The sequence below is a fragment of the Peromyscus maniculatus genome, chromosome 23, assembly GCF_049852395.1.
Source record: "Peromyscus maniculatus bairdii isolate BWxNUB_F1_BW_parent chromosome 23, HU_Pman_BW_mat_3.1, whole genome shotgun sequence".
In the NCBI taxonomy this organism is placed as follows: Eukaryota; Metazoa; Chordata; class Mammalia; order Rodentia; family Cricetidae; genus Peromyscus; species Peromyscus maniculatus.
The window spans coordinates 56,104,262-56,119,262 of record NC_134874.1 but is presented as its reverse complement, the minus strand read 5'-3'; the positions used below and the strand labels follow the sequence as shown (position 1 = coordinate 56,119,262).

Here is a 15,001-nt window from a genome sequence, read left to right as displayed (position 1 = left end):
CATTCTTTTCACTTTTCTTTAATTTTAACTTTATTTTATGTGCATTGGTGTGAGGGCTTAGATCCCCTGGAACTGGAGTCACAGACAGGTGTGGGCTGCCATGTGGGTGCTGAGAATTGAACTCAGGACCTCTGGAAGAGCAGGCGGTGCTCTTAACTGCTGAGCCATCTCTCCAGCCCCCTTCTCACACATCTTAGGAGTCTTCTTAAGCCCCCTTTCCTTCCGTTTCTAATTGACAAATAAAATCGGTGTTGTGTTTGTGGCATACTTGATATTGTGAAGTATGTGCACATTTCACAATAATAGACCTGGCAGACACACACACACACACACACACACACACACACACACACACACACACACCGTATTCTAAGTTTGAATATCACTTCATGGTGCTGAGGACACTTGCTGTCTGTCGACTCTTCGGGAACACAGTAACATATCTTCATTAAGCGTCTTCACTTAAGGGCTCCCTAGCGCCCCCAACAATCCCCTTCTTAGGGATTTTCCTCTCTTCTTTTTAGTTCATATGATCAGTTCCTGCGTTTGCTTTCATGTCTTCATCTATAGAGTTAGAAGAACTTAAAAGAAGTTTCGGTTACTTGGGTAGGGTAGGCCTGAATGGTTCTTGCCAACCACAGACCAAAATAATTAGGGCAGATTTGCTGTTTAAGGTGGGAGAGAGCCAGGCAGGGTGGCACACACCTGTAATCCTAGCATTTGGTAGGACAAGGCAAGAGAATTATGAGCTGAGGCTAGCCTGAGCTGCATAGTGAGAGTCTATCTAAAACAAACAAACAAACAAAATGCCAGAAGACAGGTCAAAAAAAAAAAAAAGTGGAGAAGGACTGGGTATAGTTTGGGGGTTTTGTGACCAACCTTGAGAAGTTTTCAGTCTTAGATCCCATGTACCTGTTTGGAGACAATTTTCCAACGGAGCAGGCCCTGGAGAGCAAGCCAGGAAGCAGCAGCGTCCCTTCACACCTTCTGCGTCAGTTTCTGCCTCCAGGTTCCCGTTGAGTTCCTGCCCTGACATCCAGTGATGATGGACTAAGACTTGGAAATGTTAGACAAAGCAAACCCTCTGCCCCCAGCCGCCTTGGGTCATTGTTGGTTTTAATGCGATGGTGCTGTTACTGAGCGAGAAAGCCACGAGGCACGACAAAACCCACTATCAGAGTTTTATTAGGAGGAGGGAGGGACAGAAGAGAGACATATGCTCGGAGAAGGGGGGGGGGAGAGAAGGGGGAGGAGTCTGTGTCCTGCTTCTTATGGATTCCCCCACACCGCGTGCGCATATGGGCTTACAGAGCTATGTAGGTGGAAGTTTTCCTGTGTCCCACCCGGTCCACAGCTGCTCAGACCCAAGTAAACACACAGAGGCGTATATTAATTCAAACTGCTTGGCCATTAGCTCAGGCCTACCACTGACTAGCTCTTACACTTAAACTCAGCCCATTTCTGTTAATCTGTATGTCACCACGTTTTCCGTGGCTTTACCTGTGTGACATTACATGCTGCTCCCTGGATGGTGGGCTGGCGTCTCCTGATTCAGCCTTCCTCTTCCCAGAATTCTCCTTGTCTGCTTATCCCACCTATACTTCCTGCCTGGCTACTGGCCAATCAGCTTTTTATTTATCAACCAATCAGAGCAACACATTCACAGCATACAGAGTGATATCCACAGCAGAGCCAGGCCACGCATGTGCAGAGATTGTGTGATCACACAGCGCATGACTTACGCAGGATGTAGGATGTAAGGCCCCTTGCTTGGCTACTGAACCATGCATGTGAGGTCATGTAGCTGGGGGATTGGCCAGGAATTCCAACGGTCATGGTGTTTATCCCAGGAACAGAAAGCCAACTAGGACAGTAACCCAAGTGTGGCATCTTCTGAGTGGCAAGGGAACAAGTGGGCACCCCGTCAAGGCCTGTGTGTGCTATTTCACCCTCAGGATGTGCAGTGGAGTGAACACTTGTGTGACCCCCAAATGCATGTACTGGAACCCTAGTCTGAGTGTGGCAGTATTTAGAAATGAAGCATTTGGAAGATCATTAGGTCGTGAGGGTCAAGCCCTAATCAACGGGATGAGTGACATCAGAAGAAGCCAGAATGTGTGCCCTTACCTGAACCAGACCGCGCCTGCACCCTGACCTTGTGGCTTCTAGAACTGTGGGCAATGGATGCTGTTGTTTTAGCCACCCAGCCTATGGTGACTAAGACGAGAGGGGGCAAAGACGGAAGAGAGAGAGGGAAGGGAGAGGAAGGTGCTTTTGTTTGTTTGCTCCGGACTGAGCCCACAGCCTCCCACGTCCTAAGCAAATGTTCTCTCACTGAGGTAAATCCCCAGTCCAGTGTGTTTCAGTGAGGAAAGGCTCCATCTCCAGGGGCTGGCAGCCTCCTGTTGGGATGGACCAAGACTTCCCACAGAGAGGAGGCTGCAGGAGAGAAAACAGAAAGGCGTGGGGGAAGTTGGAAAGGTATTTGCAATCTGCGGATATATGTGGGGAGCAAGACTGACTGCTGGAGGTTGATGACCGACCTGCTTCGGATCAGCCAGGGCCTGATCATGAAACTTGGACTGGCCTCAAACTTGTGATCCTCCTGCCTCAGCTTCCTGAGTTCTGGGATTACAGGTATCTTTCCATGCCCCTCCTGGATTGTATTTAATCTTGTTAAAGCTGTTGTTTTTTTTATTGCGTTTGGTGTGTTCTCCAGCCCCACCTCCCACCCCCCACCCCGGTGCTGTGGATGAAGGTACAAGGCTAGCCCTCGAGCTGCAACCCAGAATCCTACATTTCACCTGGATGTCTTTCTTAATCAAATCATAGCCAGGTAATAAAATACGTTTAAAATAGCTTCCAGATTCTAAGTTACTCAGGGTAGGGTAGGACCTTTTAGAAATGAAAACTTAACGAGGCTGGAGAGATGGCTCAGTGGTTAGGAGCTCACAATGCTCTAGCAGAGGACCTGAGTTCGGTTCCCAGCACCCATGTTGGGTGGTTCACAACCACCTGAAACTCTGACACCTTCTTCTGACCTCCTCAGGCCCTGCACACACATGTACGTGCCAGATACGTATACAAACAATTTTTAAAAAAAGAAAAAAAAATGAAAACGTGTGTAAGTATTGCCAATAGGTCAATGTATTGCCCTTTAATATTAAGATTTAAAAGGTTTTATTTATTTAAATTCATTATTATTATTATTATTGCATGTGTCACGGCACACACGTGGAGGTCAGGGGACCACACTGTAGAGTTGGTTTTCTCCTGTTTCCATGGCTTCAGGCGGTTGAACTCAGGTCTCCGGACCCGTGTGGTCTGCCCGACTTCTGTCACTGAGCTCTCCTGCCATTGCCAGGTTTAAGATTTAAATACATGCTTCATGGAGAGTTCCCGTATTAACGATTTCCTCTTGAGCCAGGGACGGTGAGGCACTGCTGTAATTCTAGCACTCTGGAGACTGAGGCAGGAGGATGAAGAGTTAGTTCTAGGCCAGCCTTGTCTACATATTAAGATCCCATCTTAAAAAGCAAAATCCCAAAACAAAACCAACTAAACAGTCTCATGTTTTACATGCATCATTTATTCACTTACAGGTAAACTATCTCTTGGACTTACTGAATCTTGGGATGAATTTAGCCATTTAAAAACCTAAGGTAGAGAATGTGTACTGGAAAAAACAAACTAATTAATTAATTAATTAAAAAACCTAAGGTGGGGCTGATGAGATAGCTCAGCAGATAAAGCCTTATGACTTTAGTTCTTAACCCTCAACAACAAGGTGAAAAGTGAGAACTGACCCCGCCCCCACTCACCCAAAGCTGTCCCCTGGCTTCTGCATGAATGTCCTGACACCTCATATACACACGGGGGTAAGAAATACAATTTTAAGAATAAAATAAAAATCAAAGGTGCATAGTTCAATGGTAGCGTACCCCCCACCCCTAGCTAGCATGGCCAAAGCCCAGATTTAGTCTCCACCACTGCAAAAATAAATGGATAAGAATAAATTAATTGACTATTTCAATCGAAGGTGCTACAGTAACTCACCTGGTTAAAATGTGTCCATTGAATTGTGAGCAGGACACACGGGAAGAAACCAAGTAAATGTGAACCTTCAAGGTCATCACACACTTGGCTGGTCTTTCAGGTCAGGTGACTCATGTTACTATTTTCCAAGGCATTCATAAATATGACCCTTTAACTTTATTTTCGTTTAAATTTGTCTCAGGAAGGTTTTGAACTTGTCGTGAGAGGCTGAGAGCAAGCTTCAGTTGAGGAAGGAAGCCCCAGCCCCAGGGCAGCGTCCGGGCTTGGGGAAGCCCCTGTTGAGGATGCTCACATTGCAGAGGCGTCCACGGGAGATCATGACCGTTGGTGCGAGCCCTGGAAACTCGTCAACAATGAGAACAGGAACCTGAGCTGGAGGTTTGGTGACAGACAACGTGGGCAGAACGGGACACTGAGGATCCGGGTGGACAGATTTCATAAGAAAGTATGGAGCAAGAGGTTGTGACTAAGCTGGCAACCCTGCCCCAGCTGAAGGATCGGTTCTAGGAACAGAGACCTGACAAGAGTCTTGGGAGACAAGCTGTAGGCAGGAAGTCAACCAGATCCACCACCCAGGAACAGAGAGGGGGAGGGGCGGCAGGCAGGCAAGGAGAAACCCCGAGTTCCAAGCCCAGTTCCAAGGATATTTTGTTGCCAAGTCCTGAGGTTGATCTAGTTCATTACAGACTTACTTCTTCCGGTTGGAGATGAGGAACAGCTTTGCTGATGTTTGCAAGAGGGCAAGAAGAAAATAATTCACCAGTAGCCACCTAAGTGGGCTAGGCCAGCACCGGAAGCAGAGATGGCATTCAGCCACCCAGCATCAGCTTGCCACAGGAAACCCACGCTGAAAGTTACCAATGATGCCCCAGGAAGCAACGAGCCTGGGACGTGCTCCACTGAAATCCCAGCTGATGCTTTGGTGAGAGAGAAGACGGTGGGAAACACTCCCGCAAGCAGCTATCATGTGAGGTGGAAATGCCACCAGGGTGCAGGGACAGGTAGAGACTTGGGAGTTGGGCTACCAGGTACCGACGAAGAACATGATGGGTTCGAACCTTGCCCAGTTCTTAGCGGGGTCTTCTCTGAGTTTTCTTTTCCTGTTAATTCATACCTAGTTCAGAGCAAACAGTTAAGGATTGATGGCAGCGAATGTCCACTCTTGAATGTCCCCCAACTTTACAGGCTTGGGGTAGTATCCTGCACTGTGTGTGAACCGTTCTTCGGAAGCAGCTATTCACAAGATTCTCCCGAGCTTCGGGACCTGAAATACAAAACCCCTCTAGTAGCAGACACTTTGGCACCAGAACTCACTTTGTAGACCAGGCTGGCCTCAGACTCACAGAGATCCACTTCTGCCTCCCGAATTCTGGAATTAAAGGCGTGTGCCCCCACGCCCAGCTAAGGATCATGTTCTTGTTGGATCATATATAAAACTGTGAATGTGGGACTACAGAGATGGCTCATGATTAAGAGAGCTTGCTGTTCTTGGAGAAGACCCAGGTTCTTTGGTTCCCAGCATCCACATGGCAGCTCATAAGCGTAACTCCAGTCTGATCTGATGCCCTCTTCTGACCTTCTCAGGCACCAGGCAGGCACATGGTGGCATGTACAGACGTACATGCAGGCACACACTCATACATTTAAAAAAAGTATTTAAAACAAACCAACTACCTGTAAATGCTACAACAGGTTCACTTCAGAGCTGCATACTATGTCTAAAAGACAGTGGGACTCTTAACTCTCAGGGGCAGCAGAGATTTTCCAAAAGTGCTTAGGGGGACTCTTCAAAGAAGGGGGACTGTGTAACAAAGGCTTCTGAGCCTCACTTCATGGTTGGGGGTGAGACATGCCTTTGTCTTTGTTGTTTGTTTGTTTGTTTGTTTGTTTGTTTGTTTGTTTGAGTTTTTCAAGCCTGTCTTTCTCTGTGTAGCCCTGGCTGTCCACCTTTGTGGATATTAGAAGTTTTCCAAGTGTATTCCTGCAGTCCACAAGTTACAATCTTCTTTTCCCTAGGCTTATAAATACCATGGCAAAACATCATTTAGTCATTCACACGTTCATTGAAGAAGCAGAGAACCGCTGAGGTTTTCGTGCCCTTGCCCCATGGAGCTCCTCTGCAGACCTGCACAGTTGGAGAAACACTGTAACTAGAGTTTTCCTGCCTTGCCCACAGTCAGGACAAATCTTTGTCACCCGCCAGTCCCACAGCCGCTCAGACCCAACCAAGTAAACACAGAGACTTATATTGCTTTCAAACTGTATGGCCATGGCAGGCTTCTTGCTAACTGTTCTTATAGCTTAAATTAACCCATTTCTATTCATCTATACCTTGCCACGTGGCTCGTGGCTTACCGGCATCTTCACATGCTGCTTGTCATGGCGGTGGCTGGCAGTGACTCCTTCTGCCTTCCTGTTTTTTATTTTCTCCTCTCTGTTAGTCCCGCCTATACTTCCTGCCTAGCCACTGGCCAATCAGTGTTTTATTTATTAACCAATCAGAGCAATTTGACATACAGACCATCCCACAGCACTACACCTTAACAAAGCAGTCAGAGGTCAAGTGATGTGTCACAGAGGGTGACAGAGGGTTGTCTAAGTGCCTCCCCGGAGGATTTAAACGTGGTCACATTGTCTGACAGTCCACTGACTCTCACAGCTGGGGGAGAGGAGGGTTCAGACTTGGTGTAGTCAGGAAAAAAGTGAAGGTTTAAACTTGAAGCTTAGCAACTGACTTAGCTAAGGACCCCGGGCTTGCCAGCCTGCTCCGGTTTGACCTTACATCATTTAGGCACGTGATAGACTCTAAACTGGACGGTTGCACTAGGCATGCAGCTCAGGGGTACAGAAATGGCCCAACAAGGGTGAGACCTGGAGTTTCAGTCCCAGCATCGGAAAGAAAGAAGGAAATACAAAGAAATAAGATCAGTAGTCTAAAAACGAGATGGGAAACAGCACGCTCAAAAGGCTGAATTTCTAGGCAGGTGAGATGGTTTCAGCATGTAAAGGGGCTGGCCATCAAGCTTGAAGGCCCGAGAAGTGACTCCCACAAGTTGTCCTCTGACCTCCACATGCCCACTGTGGCGTGAGCCCGCCTCCCTCACCCCTACTGCAAATACAGAAACGTAATAAGCAAATTTAAAAGCTTCATTTCCAACAAATCTTTGCAGTTTGTAGCGAGATTCAGAAGATTAATTATACGGGAATCATAATAAATTTTAAATATAATTTCCATCCATCCATCCTTTCTCTCTCTCTCTCTCTCTGTCTCTCTCTCTCTCTCTTTCTCTCTCTTTCTCTCTCTCATTCTCCTCTCTCTGCTCTCTCCCCATCTCAAGGAGAACAGGCAGGAAGCTACAGTGGCGTTTCTTAAACACTGTAAGTTAGTGTAGAAGGCAGATGTGCACACCCACAGGGCATCTAAAGAGACACGGGTGTCATAACTACACATACCTTCTGTGTAGGTTCACCATTTTGGGGGTCAGTATTCTATCTGTGGACAAAGTGAGACAGTGCAGGGGTGGCTGGGGTAGCCAGGACAGGCACGCGTGTTCATGCATTTAGTGTGCCTTTTTTTTTGTGATAGACCACCTACTGTGTAGCGCCACCCCCTCCGATTTTTCAATCTAGCACTATTCTCAGAAATCAGGACTGCTGCGTAATTGAGGCAGGGTGGAGCGAAGGTCAAAACAGAACTCCTAAGTGGGATAGGTGGCATTTCTTTCTAGTTGTTCATGGGATCGAACACGTGCCTCCACCCAACCCCCCACCCCGAAGCCTCCCCCATTCTCAGCACACTTCCAGCCCTGGGTTTAGGAATGCTAACCATTGGTTTAGTAAATCTAGGGACCACCTGGGAAGGTCCTCCCAAGACCTTGGCTGGGCTGCTTGGTCTAGATGGCCATACCCAGAGGTGGGGTCTCCGGGCAGCGGGGAGCCCCTCCCGCTGAGCGCCCCTCCCGCTGAGCGCCCCTCCCGCTGAGCGCCCCTCCCGCTGAGCGCCCCTCCCGCTGAGCGCCCCTCCCGCTGAGCGCCCCTCCCGCTGAGCTCGCTTCTGCCCTGGTCGCCCGGGGCAGGGGGGCTTGGCACGGCTGTCTCAGATGGCCCCAGTGGGAGGGTCACGGCTAAGACACCCGGCCCATCTCATTGTTTCAGGCCGGGCTTCCTCTTCTGGCAGAGGCCAGCGGCGCGCTGAGCGGGAAGGGGCCGGGACGCTGCTGGAGCCCTCGGGATGTCTACCTCTGCTGCTCCTTCCCCTCTCCAGGAGCTCGCGTTTCCCGGGGTGTGTGAGCATTCTCAATAAAAAGGGAAAAGCACCATCCAAGTGAATTTTCCAGCGCCGAGAGGAAATGCTGTTTCCTGCATCGTACAAGCCTGGTGCCAATGAGGCTGCCGCAGGAGCCCATTGTCCGGCTAACAATGTGTGATGGGGAAGGGCGCCTGAGAAAACAGACCCGGGGCCACGGTGAGCGTTTGATCCTTCCCTGCAGGGCTAGCGTGTGTGTGTGTGTGTGTGTGTGTGTGTAGTGTGTAGTGTGAAATGATAGGTATCTGTGCAGGAGTGTGTGCATCAGGCAGTGTGTGGGAGTGTGTGTCTGTGTGGAAGAGTACGCATTAGCCTGTGTGTGAGAATATGTGTGATGTGTGTCTGTGTAAGCGTGTGCATGGGCCTCTGTGCGATGTCTCTCCAGGCATGTATGTGTGTGCATGATGAGCCTGTGTATAGTGTCTTGATAGGTATATGTGCATGCTTGTGAACGTGTGTGCATGTGTATGTCCGTATAAGTGCGCGAGCTTGTGTGTTTGTGTGTGTGTGTGTGTGTGACCTTGCGCGCGCAAGGGTCAAGGCTCAGGCTGGTCAAGGCACAATGCATCCCTTTTTGCAGGCTTCTGCTCCTCTGGTGGGCTCTCAAAGATGGGAACAGACTGGAAAAACAGCAAAGAAGAGCAGAGAAATGGAAAGAGAAAAAAGGAAAAACAACAGTCTCCGGGTCACTCCGTGTAGAGCCACTCAGCAAGTCCGCTGGCTGCCCGACGCTGTGAGGAACCCCGGCAGCCTGGGAGTCAGCATGGGACCGTACCCAGCCCAGACACAGGTGCTAGAGCGCCAGTGTCCCGTGCGTGCCCAGCGGGGTACCCGGTGCTGGCGCCCCGGAGGTGATGGAGCCGGGAGGCGACTGGGCGAGCGCACACCCGCACACCCGCACACTGAGCCCCCGCCCACCTGGACGCCCGAGGTCAGGGCCTCGGCCAGAGTGTCACCTCCCTGCCCTCGGCGCTCACGTAGTCGGCGTGTTCGGGACGTGAAGTGCCGACCCAGAGGCTGCTCCGGCCAGGGCATGGGCTGGGCGATAAACAATCACACAGGATACACAACACCCTGGACTGTCACAAGTCCCTCGCAGGAAAAGATAAATAACATCTGAGGAGCCGCGGGCGCAGCTTCCCCCAGCAGAACAAAAAACTTTGGAGAAGTAAACAACAGGGCCGGGAAGAGTTCACACACTAGCTCTGGAGGCTGAGAGAGGCCACCTCTTCCCCGGGGGCCGCTTACTCAGGGGCTCCTTCCAGCGCAAATGACACGCACGCACACGCACAAAGGCACGCACACGCATGCATGGTTCAAATCGAGCACTTTACAATGATTGGCAAAGCAGGGCATGGTGGCACAGACCTGTACTGCACTTCCCAGGCAGGAAGTTGCAGGCCAGCCTGGGCTACATACCTGAGCTACATGCCAATAAACAAGAGGTTGGCAGTTGTCACACTCTGGGTAGGAACCTTGCTTTCTGGGCTCTGCAAGAGTTGTCGGTGCAAGAGGCAAGGAGGAGAGGTGTGTTTTTCTGGACTGGAAGACTGAGGATTTCCTGAAAATACAACTTTTTCCTTAAGGTTTGCTCTTGGAGTCATAGTCAGTGACATGAAACCCACCCTGGTCACCTGTAAAGGAAATCACAGCTATCCAAACCCGAGAAACCCAATGAATGAATACAATAAAATGTTCAAGATACACACTCAAGGGCCCACTTGGTGACCTTAGTTACCTCTCACCTGGAGTGTGATTTTCCCAAAGCGTCCCTCGCCGCTCGCTTGTTCTCGGTGTCATTCAATTCAGTCATGTTTATCTCCTGGCAAATCATTCGCTGTGGTGGTTTAAATGAAACCGGTCACCTTCGACTCGTACATTCAAATGCTTGTTCTCCAGTTGGTGGGACTGTGTGGGAAGAATTAGGGAGGTGTGCCACTGGGGGTGGGCTTTGAGCTTTCAAACACCCTGGCTATCCCCTAAGTTAGCTCTTATATCTCCCGGGATGGAGGCTCTCAGCTACCGCCCCAGCGCCATGCCAGCCTGCCTGCGCCATGCTCCCCATCATGATGGTCATGGACTCTACCCCTCTGAAACTATAAGCCTCCAATAAACTTGATCATGGTATCTTAGCAGAGCAATAGAAAAGTAAATAAGACATTCATGTAATGTTTTGGGGGTACATAGAGGACGCTAAAGATGGGGGTGTGGGAGGTAGATGAGACAGCCAGTTTCTAAATATAATTCATGTGAGCCTAATATCTGTGCAGCATATGGATCTCAGACCCTACATTCAGAGTGAGCTGCAGACATAGTATATCTCCTTTTCTGGATTCTTCCTCATGCCTCTCGTGTGTGCCAAGTGGATACATCTGGGTTGGATGTGGGCACAAATAAGCAGGTAAGTGATTGGTTGGATGACAGGATCCATGTGTTCTGATTCCAACACTGATAGAATCCTATCGGAAATTTCAGTTTGTGGCACTGCCCTCCCCACCCTCTGTCCTGGTGATGTGCTTGCTCTCCTAGGCAAGCGGTTCACCTTTGGCCAAGTACATAACATACTTGGAACACAGTAGGCTCTAGATGTACACTTATTCACTGCTGAGCAGGGATACTGTGAGCTCATTAATCTGATTGGGAAGTGAGACAAGTTAAGATTGCACACGTAACTCATTATGATGCTACATACGTCACTGGAAGACCGCATCGGACCACTGGGTGAATCACTAATGAGGACATTTTTACCCCTTTGCGTCTTCCAGGGTTGATCACTCAAGGGCCGAGTGGGAAAGAATGCAGCAGCCAGCCACACAGATCACAACTCGCAGGGAATGTAGGGCAAGGCACCAGAGATATGGTCAAGAAATGAGTTTGGCCACAGCCTGTGTTAAAAGTGCAGGCTTTCATTCAGGATCCACTCTGTGTTGTCTAGACCAGCTCTGGGTTTCAGTTCAGAGTCCTCATATCAGGAAGGGTTAAGATAGATCACTTTTGGGCCTGTGAGATGACTCCATGCGTAAAGGCACTTACTGTAAAAGTCCAGCAATACGAGTGATCATTTCTTGGAATCCTTATGGTGGGAGGGGAGAATTGATTCCTGCAAATTGTTTTCACACACACACACACACACACACACACACACACACACACACACTGTGATATGCGTGTTCCTCCCACAACAAATAAATACATGTTAAAATGACATATCCCCTGAGAGGAGAGGAACCAGAGGAAAGAGAAACTCAATGTCACATTGCATAAATGGGCTTTCAATGTTGGAACCTGTTATGTTAAAACAGGCACGGACACTATGTAGGTTCTCTTGGGACCTGGGGGGTGGGGGTGGGGAGAGAGCCCAGTCGGTAGTAGAGTGATTGACTAACAGGCGATGGTTCAGTATGGGTCCCAGAGGTCCGCAGGTTTGCACACCCCCAAAACAAGCAGACAGAGAGACTTCAGCAAAGCTAACTGGCTCAGACTCAGCAGCACCAATGAATGTTGCTTAGGATCCGTGGGCCCATGATGGACCCACCGGAGGCGCCCCAAAGGAGAGCAGTAACTGTACCTAGCCACACAGGTACTGATAACTGTGTGTTTGGTTCCTATGGGCTCTCCCCTGAGGAGGCAGGGAGATCCATGAAGGTCCATTACAGAAGACCCTGGACACCCTTTACCAGGGACGTAGTAAGGAAGGATTCAAGCATTCCTTTGAGAGCCTTGTTTTGTTTTTCTCTGGGTAATAGCCTTGGCTGTCCTGGAACTCACAGAGATCCACCTGCCTCTGCTTCCTGAGTGCCGGAATTAAAGGTGTATGACAGCATGCCTGGCTTGCGAGCTCGACCTAAGGTCCCTCTTCCCTGTTAACAGTCTACTTCTGTTTTGCTGCGTGTTTACTTTGCATTCCTATAATTTTTTAAGGCCCAATGAGACTCTTAAGGTGCATTTCTCTTATTGTCTTACAGAGAAAAATGAATACCATGGAAATAAACAAAAATTAATTTTTCTGGTCCCCAGATTCGATGTCAAGATATTTCAATCTATGTAGGACTAGTTAATCTGGAAATTAGCTTAGTGGTAGAGCACTTGCCTAGCATCTCAGGGCCATGGGTTCCATTGCCTGAATTGTAAAAACAGCTGGTCTATTCTGCTTGTGGGAGGGTTAACATGACAGTGTAAACTAACAGAACTGGACACCTAAAAGGGCAATCTTACTCTATATAAACTGGAGCCACAGTGGCGCACACCTTCAATCCCAGCACTTAGGAAGCAGAGGCAGGTGGATCTTGGTGAATCTGAGGCCAGCCTGGGCTACAGAGTGAGTCCCAGGACAGCCAGAGCTACACAGTAAGATCCTGTCACAAAACAAAACAAAACAAAACAAAACAAAACAAAACAAAACAAAACTATACTTCAAGAAACCTGACTTTAAAACTAAATTCATCATCACTTTAAAAAAGATTATTATTTTTATTTTATGTGCATGGGTTTTGCCTGCGTGTGTGTCTGTGCACCATGTGTGTGCTGTGCTGTGCTCATGGAGGCTGGAAGAGGGCAGACATTGGATCCCCTGGAACTGGAGTCACACATGGTTGTGAGCTGCCATGTTGGGTGCTGGTAACCGAGCCTGGTCCTCTGCAAGAGCAGCCAGTGCTCTTAAATGTTGAGCCATCTCTCCAGCCCTTCTATCATACTTTTAATAGTTATCTTTTGATAATTTGCATAAAAGTGCTCTTCAGTAAATTCTGAGCGAGTGAATGCCTGAGTCTAAGTGGAGGTTCTACCTCTGAGCCAAGTCAAATCGCTCGGAAGTGAAATTGGAAGAAGCTGGTCTCCTCCTGAACTCTTGGAGGAGGCGTAGGAGGGCGTGGACAGGCCACAAGGAGCAGCATCCACAAGACAGGAGGCTTTCTGCGGAATTCTTACTCATTCGGGGAACTCCCAGCCACAGTCCTGAGAGTGGAAAGTGCAGACATTGTTGGAGGGTCTTCACAGTCACTCTGTGGTGCAATCACTCAGGATTGTACTGCTTGAGCGGCAACCTACGCCCGTCATCACACGTGTGTGTGCGCCTGTGTGTGTGTGTGTGTGGTGTGTGTATGTGAGCCCGTGTGTGTGTGTGTGTGTGTGTGTGTGTGTAGTGGGGAGCCCCCAGCCTCTCTGAATATGACTCACTAAAGGAGGGCTAATGAGTGAGATGCTGCTTAGCAGATAACTTCTGTAGAATCAAGGTCCAGGCTGGGAATTCTGTGGGCAGGCAGAAGAGTCTCAAAGTGAAAATACTCCCCCAAGGAACCCCACTTCCTTCTCAGTCCTAACCCAGCAATCGTCTTTTAAGATTCATTATACAGAACAAGGAATCATGGGCTACACCCTTCTGATTCAAATAACCCACTACCATGCATCCCTGGGAGACTGTGGCTGGTGTGAGATGGACAGGAAAATACACAAATTTATGTTTAGAGAGCAATTACTTCACTTTCATTTTGTCAAGTGACCCCTCCCATAAGACACCCCTTCCTCTTCCTCTTCTTCCTCCTCTTCCTCTTCTTTCTTCCCCTTTTATCTTAAAACCATAGTAGCCATTTTCAATAGTGTTAACTACATTCATACTGTTGAGCAATCTTCCTGTACCGTGAAACTGATGCTGTCCCGTGAAACTGATGCTGTCCCATGAAACTGAAACTGATGCAGTCCCGTGAAACTGATGCAGTCCCAGTAAGCACCAACTCCGAATTCCTCCCTCCTCTCCAGATCCTGCCATCTATGAGACGGACTCCCCTGGGCAGCTCACATGGGCAGAATTATCTAGGGTCTGTTTTGTTCCCTGTTTCCCTTGGCACAACGTGTTGCAAGATCAGCCACAGTGTGTGGATGAATCAGAAGCTGGGGGAGTACCCAATGACTGGTCCAGCCTGAGACCCATGCCACAAGAGGGAGCCTTACCGCGCCCCCCCCCCCCCCAGTGCTGCCTGGAACTCCAGGAACCAGAGCTTGGACTGCCCAGAGACCTAGCGTAGAACCAAACAGGACTGGCAAAAAAAAAAAAAAAAGTCAATGTAATGATGCCCGTTAATATTCTGCTATATTCACTGATGGGTGCCTAGCCCAACTGTCACCAGAGAAGCTTCCATCCCGCAACCGATGGAAGCAGATGCAGAGACCCACAGCCAAACATCAGGTGGACCTCGGGGAATCCTGCAGAAGAGGGGGGGGGAGGATTGTGTAACCCTATCATCTATCACTGAGCACATGGGCTGCTTGGTTGTTGTGAATAAGTCGGTGTATTAACACGGTGCATAAATCTTTCTTTGAGCTCCTACTTGGGATTCTTTGGGCATATAGACCAGGGAATAAAATGTTATATCATAGAGTAATTCTGCTTTTAAGTATTTGGAGAATCTCCTTATTGGTTTGCCAAAGTGGCTACACCTTGTTTCACCCTCACCTACGGCACGCATGCGTGCTGGTCCCGACGCGTCTCACGGGGTCTGTCATTTTCTACTTCCTGTCTTCTGTTCCTTTTCACATCCTATTGGATGTGACGTGGCGTTCTGGTTTATTAGCCTGCATAGGAACGTGCTCCCAGAGTGACTCATGCACTATGGGCCCCAAGATTGGCCATTCTGAACAGGTATA

The 15,001-nt window shown here is 49.0% G+C and overlaps 1 long non-coding RNA gene across 1 annotated transcript; it reads left to right on the top strand.

Annotated features, from left to right (window-relative positions):
- The first annotated feature begins 8,130 nt into the window (after nucleotides 1–8,130).
- Nucleotides 8,131–10,075, top strand: LOC143270517 (uncharacterized). The gene is made up of 2 exons (XR_013047705.1): nucleotides 8,131–8,521; nucleotides 8,943–10,075. It is a non-coding gene; the product is annotated as an uncharacterized LOC143270517 (long non-coding RNA).
- The last annotated feature ends 4,926 nt before the right edge of the window (nucleotides 10,076–15,001 follow it).